Source organism: Zingiber officinale, chromosome 1B, assembly GCF_018446385.1.
Source record: "Zingiber officinale cultivar Zhangliang chromosome 1B, Zo_v1.1, whole genome shotgun sequence".
Taxonomy (NCBI): domain Eukaryota; kingdom Viridiplantae; phylum Streptophyta; class Magnoliopsida; order Zingiberales; family Zingiberaceae; genus Zingiber; species Zingiber officinale.
Window position 1 is genome coordinate 25201832 of NC_055986.1, and position 12228 is coordinate 25214059.

General features: G+C 31.5%; 1 pseudogene; it reads right to left on the reverse strand.

The window, feature by feature from the left end:
- Positions 1-699: 699 nt before the first annotated feature.
- Positions 700-797, reverse strand: LOC121994096 (annotated as a pseudogene).
- Positions 798-12228: the final 11431 nt, after the last annotated feature.

A 12228-nucleotide genomic window follows, 5' to 3' on the forward strand; every position in this document is an offset into this window, starting at 1 on the left:
AAGTTTTTGGCACTGTTGCCAGGGACTGAGTGTTTAAATCTAATTAGTTTACATTAGAGTTTTTCTAAACAACAGTTCTTTAATTCTTTACTTCTTTATTCTTTCTCTTTAACTTTTCATTACTGCATTTTAATTTTGCAATTTCAATTCTGCAATATGATTTCTTAAAAGTTCAAAAACTATGAATTCTAATTTACCTCTTGTTTATGTATGCAAAGAAATACTACAGATCTTTTGCCCGTTAATCCTGAGATCGACCGGATATATCATCGAAGAATAAATCTAAAGAAGAACAAACAAGAGCAAGAACAAAGAATTATGGTGAATAAATCTTTGAAGGATTGTGCCGCACCTTATGCAAGAGGGCCAAGATTCAATATCTCTAGACCTACAGTTGAAGCCAATCACTTTGAATTAAAGTCGTCTTTTATTTCTATGGTTCAGCAACACCAGTACGGAGGAGGCCCGATGAAGGATCCAAATCATCATCTGGATAATTTCAACGAATTATGTAGCACAATGTATATTAATGGAGTTCCTCTAGAAGCCATCAGATTATTATTATTCGGATTTTCTTTGAAAGACAGAGTAAAAACCTAGCTAAATTCCTTGCCTCCTAACAATATAACTTCTTGGGCCCAATGTGAGCAAACTTTCGTAGACAAATTCATCCCACCAAGTAAAACAGCACGCCTGTGTAATCTCATTGCAAGCTTCAAGCAAACAGACTTCGAATCTCTCTTTGAAGCTTGGGATAGATTTAAGGGAATGCTGAGAGAATGCCTGCATCATGGATTGAAAAAGTGGCTTGTGATCCACACTTTTCTATAATGGTATTAATTATCAAACAAAGATTTCTTTGGATTCTACTGCTGGCAGCGCATTAATAAACAAGGGACTAAATGAGCCAGAAGACATAATTGAGAGTGTGGCTCATAACCATCATCAATGGGCTTCGGAGAGAAGTTCAGGAGCAATTAAAATACAAGAAAATACAATGTGGGTGCCTTTGACTTGATAACTACAAAGGTTGATTCATTATCAAAGCAATTCGAAAGTATGAATACACACCTTGTAAATGTAATCTCTGTAGCTTGTGAAGTATGTGGTGTTGGTTGCTACTCGGAAAACCTAGAGGTTCCACTGTACAAAAATTTTGTACAAAGGTCTGAACCTTTTCCTAGCTACCATGTGTTCTTTTAAATTAAATTTTGGATCGCCTGCGGAACTTAACACGTTTGATCCAAAACTTAATCTATTTGTTCTTTTAGGTTTTGACTTGGATCTCCTGCGGAACTTAACACGTTCGACCCAAGTCACCTTAAGTTATTAATTCCATTAAATATTAATTTCCATAATCGGTTCCCAGTACTGACGTGGCGAGGCACATGGCCTTCTTGGATATGGGAGCAACCACCACCGACTAGACAAAACCTTTTATAGAAAGCTAATATTTAATTTCCTAAAATAACTTTAGGTTAACCGAAAAGAACAATCAAATCACAAGGAAAAGAAAAACAAAAGAACACTATATCGAAAACAAATTCGAAACTCTAGAATCGTATGCCTCTTGTATTTAGTATTATTTCCAAAAATAACTAGTATGATGCGGAAAGAAAAATTACTAGTTATACCTTTTAGAAAAACCTCTTGATCTTCTACCGTATTCCTCTTCTAACCTCGGACGTTGTGTGGGCAACGATCTTCCGAGATGAGAACCACCAAACACCTTCTTCTTCCTTGCAAATTTCGGCCACCACAATTCTCCAAGAGAAGTAGAGGTCCGGCCACCACCACCAAGCTCCAAGGGATGCAAGAAACAAAACCACCTTTCTCTCCTTCTTCTCCTAGCTAGAACCGGCCACCATCAAGAGCTCCAAGAGAGGTTGCCGCCGGCCATAAGAAGAAGAGAAGAGGAAGAAGCTAGGGCCGGCCACCAAGGAGGAAAAGAGAGGAGAAGAATAATAGAGTTGATCACCCATGAAGGCACCTCTACCCCCTCTTTTATAATCCTTGGTCTTGGCAAATAAGGAAATTTAATTAAAAACTTCCTTAATTATTTTGCCATGAAAAAGAAAATTTTATTTAATTAAAAATAATTTCCTTTTTACAAATACAATGGCCGGCCACACCATTCCACAAATCAAGGAAATTTTAATTCACACAAGAATTAAAACTTCCTAATTTGCTTTCGGAAATTTATAAAAATTTCTCAAATAATTTTTCCCTTCATGGTGGTTAATAAAAAGGAAATTTTATAAATTAAAATATTTCTTTTAAACATGTGGATAAAAAGAAAGTTATCTCTAAAAATTAAAATCTCTTTTAATCTACAAATAAGGAAAGATATCAAATCTTTTCTTAATCTTTTATAGAAACTTATAAAAGAGAATATTTAATTTTAAACTCTCTTTTAAATCATGAACATGATTAAAATTGAAAGTTTTCTTAAAATTTAAAATCCTCCTTTAATCAACAAATAAGGAAAGATTTCAAATTTTAAACTCTCTTTTAAACATGTAGATGATTTACAAATAAGGAAAGTTTTTACCAAAAATTAAAACCATCCTTTTAATCTACAAATAAGGAAAGAGATTAATCTCTTTTCTTAATCTTTTGTAGAAAGTTATAAAAGGAAATTTTTAATTTTTTAAACTCTCTTTTAAAATCATAATATCCACATAAGAAATAATTTTAATAAAAATCCTTTTTAATATTCTAGTGGCCGACCACCTAAGCTTGGGACCCAAGCTTTGGCCGGCCACCTACATGGCTCATCCACTTGGACTTGGCCGGCCCTAGCTTGGGTTCCAAGCTAGCTTGGCCGGCCCCATTGGATGGGTAAGAAGGTGGGTATGCGGTGGGTATAAATCTCTATATACTAGAGGCTACGATAGGGACCGAGAGGAGGAATTGGTTTTGGTCTCCCGATGAAATTAAGCATCCCGTGTTCACCCCGAACACACAACTTAATTTCATCAATAATAATTCATTCCACTAAAGAACTATTATTGAACTACCGCACCAATCCCAAATTACATTTTGGGCTCCTTCTTATTATGAGTGTGTTAGTCTCCCTGTGTTTAAGATAACAAATGTCCACTAATTAAGTAAGTTACTGACAACTCACTTAATTAATATCTAGCTCCAAGAGTAGTACCACTCAACTTCATCGTCATGTCGGACTAAGTCCACCTGCAGGGTTTAACATGACAATCCTTATGAGCTCCTCTTGAGGACATTCTCAACCTAGATCACTAGGACACAGTTTCCTTCTATAATCAACAATACACACTATAAGTGATATCATTTCCCAACTTATCGGGCTTATTGATTCATCGAACTAAATCTCACCCATTGATAAATTAAAGAAATAAATATCAAATATATGTGCTTGTTATTATATTAGGATTAAGAGCACACACTTCCATAATAACTGAGGTCTTTGTTTCTTTATAAAGTCAGTATAAAAGAAACGACCTCTAATGGTCCTACTCAATACACTCTAAGTGTACTAGTGTAATTATATAGTTAAGATAAACTAATACCTAATTACACTACGACCTTCCAATGGTTTGTTCCTTTCCATTATGGTCGTGAGCTACTGTTTATAATTTATAAGGTACTGATAACATGATCTTCTGTGTGTGACACCACACACCATGTTATCTACAATATAAATTAATTGAACAACTACATTTATCATAAATGTAGATATTTGACCAATGTGATTCTTATTTCTAGATAAATGTTTATACCAAAAGCTAGGCTTTTAGTATACACTCTAACATGTGGAGCCTCAGAACATAAAAGATTCTTATCCTTTTGGAGTGATATTGAGTCGGTCACACCCGTAAATCAAAATTAACAATTTATGTTCAATGAACCCCTTAACTACACAATGATGTTGTAATAACAAGCCCAAGGTTGAATCTCTCGCGGAACTACAATGGGTACTTATTCTTGACCGTAACTTGATTCAGTTCCCGGTAGTCAATGCACAGACGCATAGTTCCATCCTTCTTACGAACAAACAACACCGACGCTCCCCATGGTGACATGCTCAGTCGGATGAAACACTTGTCCAGTAGCTCTTGCAGCTGCTCCTTCAACTCTTTTATTTTTGTAGGCGCCAATCGATACGGTGCTTTAGACACTGGTGTAGTACCAGGTATCAATTCTATCCCAAACTCTACTTCCCTGACCGGGGGTAACCCCGTAATATCATCTGGAAATACTTTTGGGAAATCATGAGCTACCTTCACTTCCTCCAAACTCGGTCTTCGAATCTTAGAAGTAACTGTGATATTGACTAGGAATTCATTACATCCCTTACTCAGCATTTGTTAAGCTTTACACGCTGAAATGATATGAGGGAGATTTAGCTTGGGGGTTGCATTGAAAACAAAGGATTCATCATTGGGTAGTTTCAACTTGACAATCCGTTGTTTGTAGTCAATGATAGCCTCATGCCGAGTAAGCCAATCCATTCCCAGAATCACATCAAAATCCACCATTTATGGAACAATAAATTATGCATACACCGTATGGTCTTGCATGATCATCCGACAATTCCTTACCATACTATTGTTGTGCAGTTCTTCTCCAAAAGGTAGAGAAACCCTATATCTCGTAGCTATTCGATCGAATGTAATGCCCAGTTTTGCAATATAAGACATAGATATAAAAGAGTGGGTAGCTCCAGAATCTATTAATGCATAGGCAGGTAGGCTGGCAACAAAAATCATACCTGTGATGATGGCCAAATCTAGGTCCACCTACTCGTGTGTTGTAGCAAACACCCTTCCTTTGATTGGCTCCTTGAGCTAAGGGCAGTCTCTAGAAAAATGTCCCGTCTTCTTGCATATATAGCAAACATCCGAACCCATCATACACTATCCTACATGAACCTTCTCACACTTGGGGCAGTTTTTCAACAAATAATTTTTACAATCATAGACTTGTAAAAGCTAATTTTCAAGTTAAAGCTAACCTCAAAAGAGGTCAATTTTCAAATATAAGTGTATAAGTCCCAATTTAATTTTCAAAATAAGTTTGAACTTGAAACATTTTTTAACCATAAATTTTATAAAAGTAATTTTATAAGAGTAAGATTTTAAAAAGACAAGTCAGATTCAAAATCTAATTTTTCAAAGTTAAGTTTGTGAAATCTAATTTGCAAAACTAATTTCTATTTTCTTAAATTAATTTGCAACATTAAGTTTGAAAAATTGTAATTTCAAAATTAAGTTTGTAACATTCGATTTTCAAAATCAATTTTCAAACCAAGTTTATAACATACAATTTTCAAAACCAAGTTTTAAAAAAAAATTATATAATACTTAGTTTTACAAAGGTTAGGTTTCATAAACATATTTCTAAAACATTTTTAGAAGAATATTTTCCAAAACCTAATTTCAAAAATATTTTTAATAAAAAATATGTGAAAATAATTATTGCTTCCCCTAAATCTGACATTATTAAAATAAAGCTTTTGAAAATATTTGCTAAGAATATTTAATATAAGATTTTCAAAGTAGTTTTTTTTAAATAAATTGAGGTAGAATTTTCTAAAGAGATTTTAAAGAGAAAATAAAAAAAAAATAACACTTAAAAAAATAAACCTCCCCGTGAATTTGATAATCCTTTATTTTATTACTATCCCTTAATATAATGCTAAGGTTTGGGTGTGTTAAATTTCAAAGCCCTAACACATTTTTCTACCTAAGTGTTTTAGGGGATTTAGTAATACTTATATTATTTACATAATTATCTCTGTATCCTTGGTATATTTATTTGAGTTTGATTAATCAATAATTAATTTTAGATTCAGGTGCTTAAGCTTCAATTTAAGGTTAAATAAGATAATATTTTATTAATTCAATAACAGCTAACCATTATTAATAATTTATTGACTAATTTTTACTTGATTTAACAATTTAATATTTAGTAAAATAATTTAAATTTCATATTAATTAATTGAGTTGGTCAATGAAAGTGTTAGTTATAATTAATTTTTTTTTTATTTACTTCCTTTTAAGTAGGATTAATTTAGTTTGAAGTTAGCATGAAGTTAAAGTTGTCACGCCCCGTGAGAGTCCCTGTCCGAAGAAATTTCGGCAGCATCTCCCCTGTACATGTGACAATCTGAAACTTTTCTACATCCATAGTCATACACGGCCAACACGGCCGGAACATATGTATATAACAACAAATCAATAAGCAAACAATCACACCATCCACGCAGTTAAATAGTGAACTAAAACAAATGATAAGTAAACATCTCAAATCATCCTACTCAACTACATTCATAAAGTACAAAACCGATATCCTATTCAACTACACTCATAAAGCACAAAAACTCAACGACGCAAATAAAGTCAACTTACCTCTTCTGCCATCCAGGCAGGCATGTAGAAGATCATATCGAATAAAAATTCCATCTACAAGTAAAAATCCATACAAGATCCAAAGTATCAAAATAGAACAAGTCTAAACATAGTCTATAAAGAAAAACCAAAAGACCAACAAACGTCCTCGTGGACTGCAAGGGACTAGCGACTGGAACTCTCCGGATAACATCAACCTGAAAATAGCAACGGAGGAGGGTGTGAGTCCAACACTCAGCGGGTAACAACTGATATGCATAATAAAGAAAATAACAACCAGCACTAATCATGCGTACAGTCTCCTGATATAAGAAGGATAAATGCAACTAAAATAAGTACGAGAAAACTGTACTAACTAGGACCAGGGTATAAGTATAATAGGGTCGTCAGACCGAGAGGTATCAAAATCCTGTATGCATGTCAAATATATGCATCCATCCAAATGCAACATATAAGTGAAGCAAACACAATCAGAAAATGCATAAATGCATATGATGTCAATGATGGGTCCTGGTCACCCCTGACGCCAGTCAGCCATCTCACACACGATGGTGAGACCGAGTGGGTAGGGTTGTGACAACCGTGCACTCTGTCATCACTGCTCCTGATGAGTGACCTGTTAGGATCGAAAAGAATTTAGATATCTCCACAATGACATGATATTGTCCACTTTGGGCCTAAGCTCTCATGGTTTTGCTCTTGGGCTCTACCAAAAAGGCCTCATGTCAATGGAGATATCTTTCTCTTATAAACCCATGATCTTTTCCATGTGTTTTCAATATGGGACTATGTTTGCAACCTTGCAACCCCAACAATCCCCCCCTCAAACAAAGGACCATGGGCTTCCCACGTCCGATCCTTGACCCACCAGGTCTTCCTGCCCCTCGGTCTACCCGACCTACTAGGACTTCCTGCCCCTCGGTCTACCCGACCTACTAGGATTTCCTTGCCTAGCCGCAACTAGGACTTCCTGCCCCTCGGTCCACCCGACCTATTAGGACTTCCTGCCTGGTGTCTGGTCCTCTTGATCCGAACATAGGAGCCCCCACTTTCTTTGTTCGAGGTCAATATTGTACTCACATGGTTCAATTAGACCATAACTCTTGTGCACAGTCGGCGGTTAAACCTTCTGGCAGTCCAGGCTCTGATACCAATTGTTATGATCGAAAAGAATTTAGATATCTCCACAATGACATGATATTGTCCACTTTGGGCCTAAGCCCTCATGGTTTTGCTCTTGGGCTCTACCCAAAAGGCCTCATGTCAATGGAGATATCTTTCTCTTATAAACCCATGATCTTTTCCATGTGTTTTCAATATGGGACTATGTTTGCAACCTTGCAACCCCAACATGACCAAGTGGACGGGATGCTGTCGGAGTACACCTATCCTCCTACCCCAAATCATAAATGGGGGAGCTCAATGCTCTCATCTCCCGGTACACGATGACAGGGAGGGATCCCGGCGTGCTACCACGCTGCAGTACACTACCCATGAGCGTCCCAGCGGAGCACCACCAAGCAAACTGACGTGCTACCACGCTGCGTCACGCTACCCATGAGCGGACCAGCGGAGCACCGACAGAGATGAAACTGGCGATGTGCTCAACAATAATGGAGCAGACTATCGCGCAGCATGCAATCATGCGAATGGTGCATGACAGTAAGCATGGCAAAATCCTGAGCAGCATAGCAATATCCATATATATGTAAAATATGTACCATAGGACAATGAACCAAATCAAAGGTACACAGATCAGATAAGGTATAAAACCTAGGTCCTGAACATAATAAAAACATGATTGTGTCACTACCCCTATAAGCATGTATAATCAGGTAGGTACTAACATGAAGTGCATAACAAATAAACAAACAAGCATGTAACAGATCAGGTAGTAACCAACCGAAGCAGATAAGAAACACAATCATTGCTATTTGTTAAAAGCATTACTATGCATATCAAATGACATAAAGTCAAAGTACCCGCCTCCGATAAGAGGATCGTATCCGAAATAGATCTCTCGTCGAGACACCGTCTCGAATCAATGTCCTGTAATATCAAACATATAATCTTAGCTAATTACATTTAGCTAATAAAATCTCCAAACTTATTTAATAATATTATCCTTCCTTTATATTTAAAATCCTTGAATTAAACAAATCCTAACCATTTCACCTTCCAATTAGAATTTGCTACCAACTTAATCAGCCTAAAATTAAATAAATTCGAATCCAATTTCATTCCTAACCTTTCCCTCAAATCGGTGCATGCTACAACAAAAGAAACAATTGCACTACACCTTACCTCAATTCTCATAGCAAGGATGTTGCTCCACAGCCAAGGAAGTTTGCTGCCGAAAAGGATTAGCGGCTGGAAACCACCTTGCTGCCTAAATCTATTTTGGTTAGCCACTTTATCAGAACACACCAAAAACCTAAATCCATATTTAGAAGAGCCTACCTTAATACTGGCCGCCGGAAATCCCTAGATCAACGATGGCAGTATGTGATCGGCAGAGGGCCTTAACTGCTAGCTCCTGTCCGAAACCAACCAATGCAGAGGTGGCAGTGGACCAAGGCTAGGGCACGGAAGCAAGCAATCTCCAGCGATGGTCGGCGCTGCTCCGTGCGGTGGCGACCACTAATCGGGATCTAGGGCATGGCGCGGTGAACACACGGTGCCGGTGGGATCAAGTTGATGGAGAGATCAGTGAAGGGGGGTGCTCTGCCGAGGTGCATCCGTGCGGAGATGGCCGAAGAAGAGAGGAGAAACGGGGCGGTCAATGATCGGGCGGCGCCGGCAGTGAAGTCGGCGTCGGTTGTTGGTTTCAATGGCAACATAGAGGGGAGAAGGGCGTCGGCTAGGGCACGCGAGGAAGGGAAAGAAAAGGATCGACACCGAAAGGAAATAGGCACTGGTAAGGACTAGGGCACGCGACGAGGAGAAGGAACCGCCGAGTGACGGTTAGGGCACAGGAGGAGATGGCACGGGCGAAGCCTCGGGCACGCAGGGAGGAGGCGGAGAAACGAAGGAAAGAAAATAAATAAAAGCAAAGGAAAAAAATAAAATAAAAAATCAAACTTTTCCTCGCTTAAATGGGTGGCCTAAACAGGTTTTTCCGGGACCCAAATTTTATCCCCGTAAACTTGTCCATATGGTCTCCGAAAAATTCCATAAAAATTTCTAAAAATTCTGGAAAATTCCCCTTTTTATTATCTGCCCTTTTTTTGGTATTTTACAAAAGTTATTAAACACAGTTAAGTAAGGTTTAATTTAAGTCAATTTTAGTTCTCAAATAAAGTTAGACTTAAACAATTAAGTTCACTTATTAATTACATAGTTAAGTTTAAAGTTTAAGTTAATGGAATTTAAGTTTTTAAGTTAGGTGTCTATGTTTCAAATGAATTTAAAAGAATTTTTTTTATAATTATTATTTTTTAAGGGATTTCTAACAGGATTTCTAAAACAGTGTTTAAAAGGATTTGAAAATGATTTTTATGATATGTTTAATGGCAATTAACATAAATTTAATTCAGTTTAGATTTAAATTAATATTAGTGGTTAATTTAAGTTTAAGTTTAATTTTAAGTTAAAGTTAAATTTTTAAATTTTAATTATAATTTCAAAATTAAGTTTTTAATTTAAATTTTAATTTTCAGTTAAGTTAAATTAAGTTTAAAAATCATTTTAAGGTTAAAATAATGTTTAAGGTTAAAACAAAATTTGAAGTCAAAATAATATTTTTTTAAAGTTAAAATAATCTATAAAAGCAACTTTTTTTTAAGTTAACAAAAATTTATTAAAGTGAAAAATAATATTTAAAAGAATTTTCAAAATGATTTTTTAAAAAAATTTTAAAGAGTTTTTAAAATTATTTTTTAAAATAATTTTTAAAATAATTTTACAAGATTTTTTAAATGTTTTTTAAAATATTTTTCAGTAATTTTTAAAAGAATTTTTAAAATGATTATTAAATAATTTTTAAAATGGTTTTAAAAATTATTTTTTAAATAATTTTTAAAATAATTTTGAAATGATCTTTAAATAATTTTTAAAGGAATTTTTAAAATTATTTTTAAAAGAATTTTTAAATTAATTTCAAATAATTTTCAAAGGAATTTCTAAAAGATTTTAAAAATTAATTTTTAAATAATTTTTAAAAGAATTTTTTAAATAATTTTTAAAAGAATTTTTAACACATTTTTAAAATAATTTTTAAAAGGTTTATAAAATGATTTTTTAAATAATTTTTAAATGAATTTTAAAAATGATTTTTTAAATAATCTTTCAAGGAATTTTTAAAATATTTTTAAAATGATTTTTAAATAATTTTTAAAAGAATTTTTAAAAGGTTTCTAAAATGATTTTTTTTTTAAAATTTAAAAATAATTTTTAAAGAATTTTTTAAACGATTTTTTAAAAAAAATTAAAAGAATTTTTAAGAGATTTTTAATATAATTTTTAAAATGATTTCTTAAATAATTTTTAAAAGACTTTTAAAAGAATTTTTATAAGAATTTTTAAAATGATATTTTAAATAATATTTAAAAGAATTTTTTCAATAATTTTTAAAAGAATTTTGAAGAAAATTTTTTAAATGATTTTTAAACAATTTTTAAAATGATTTTCTAATTAATTTTTAAAAGAAAATTTAAACGATTTTTAAAATGATTTCTTAAAAAAATTTCGAAAAGATTTTTAAAATAATTTTTTAAGTAATCTTTAAAAGAATTTTTAAGAGATTTTTAAAATGATATTTTTAAAGAATTTTATAAAAGATTTTCAAAATGATTTTTTAAATAATTTTTAAAAGAATTTTTAAGATATTTTTAAAATGATTTTTTAAATAATTTTTAAAATAATTTTTTAAAGGTTTTTAAAATAATTTTTAAATAATTATTAAAAGAATTTTTTAAAGGTTTTTAAAATGATTTTTTAAATAAATTTTAAAAGAATTTTTAAAATGATTTTTTAAATAATTTTAAAAAGATTTATAAAATGATTTTTAAAGAATTTTTAAAATGATTTTTTTAATTATTTTTATAAAAATTATAAAATGATTTTTTAAAGAATTTTTAAAATGATTTTTAAAGAATTTTTAAAAGATTTTTAAAATGATTTTTTTAAAGAAATTTTAAAAATATTTTTAGAATGTTTTTTTAAATAATTTTTAAAAGAATTTTTAAGAGATTTTTTAAATAATTTTTTAAAGAATTTTTAAGAGATTTTTAAAATGATTTTTTAAAATAATTTTATAAAAGATTTTTAATATGATTTTTTAAATAATTTTTAAAATATTTTCAAATTGATTTTTTTGATAATTTTTAAAAGAATTTTAAAAGAATTTTTTAAAGAATTTTTAAAATGATTTTTAAATAATTTTTAAAATATTTTTAAAATGATTTTTTAAATAATTTTTAAAATGATTTTTTAAATAATTTTTAAAATGATTTTTTAAATAATTTTTAAAATAAAATTTTATAGAATTTTTTAAAATGAATTTTTAAAGGTCTTTTTTTTAAAAAAAATAATTTTTTTAAAGAATTTTTAAAATGAATTTTAAAAGATTTTTTAAAATAAAGTTTTAAATAATTTTTTAAAATGAATTTTTAAAGGATTTTTTTAATGAATTTTTTAAAGAATTTTTAAAATGAATTTTTAAATAATTTATAAAATAAAGTTTTAAAGAATTTTTTAAAATGAATTTTTAAAGGATTTTTTTTAATGAATTTTTTAAAGAATTTTTAAAATAAATTTTTAAAATGATTTTTAAATTGAAATATATTTTTAAAATAATTTTTTGTGTTAAAATAATTTTTTTAATTTAAAATAATTTTTA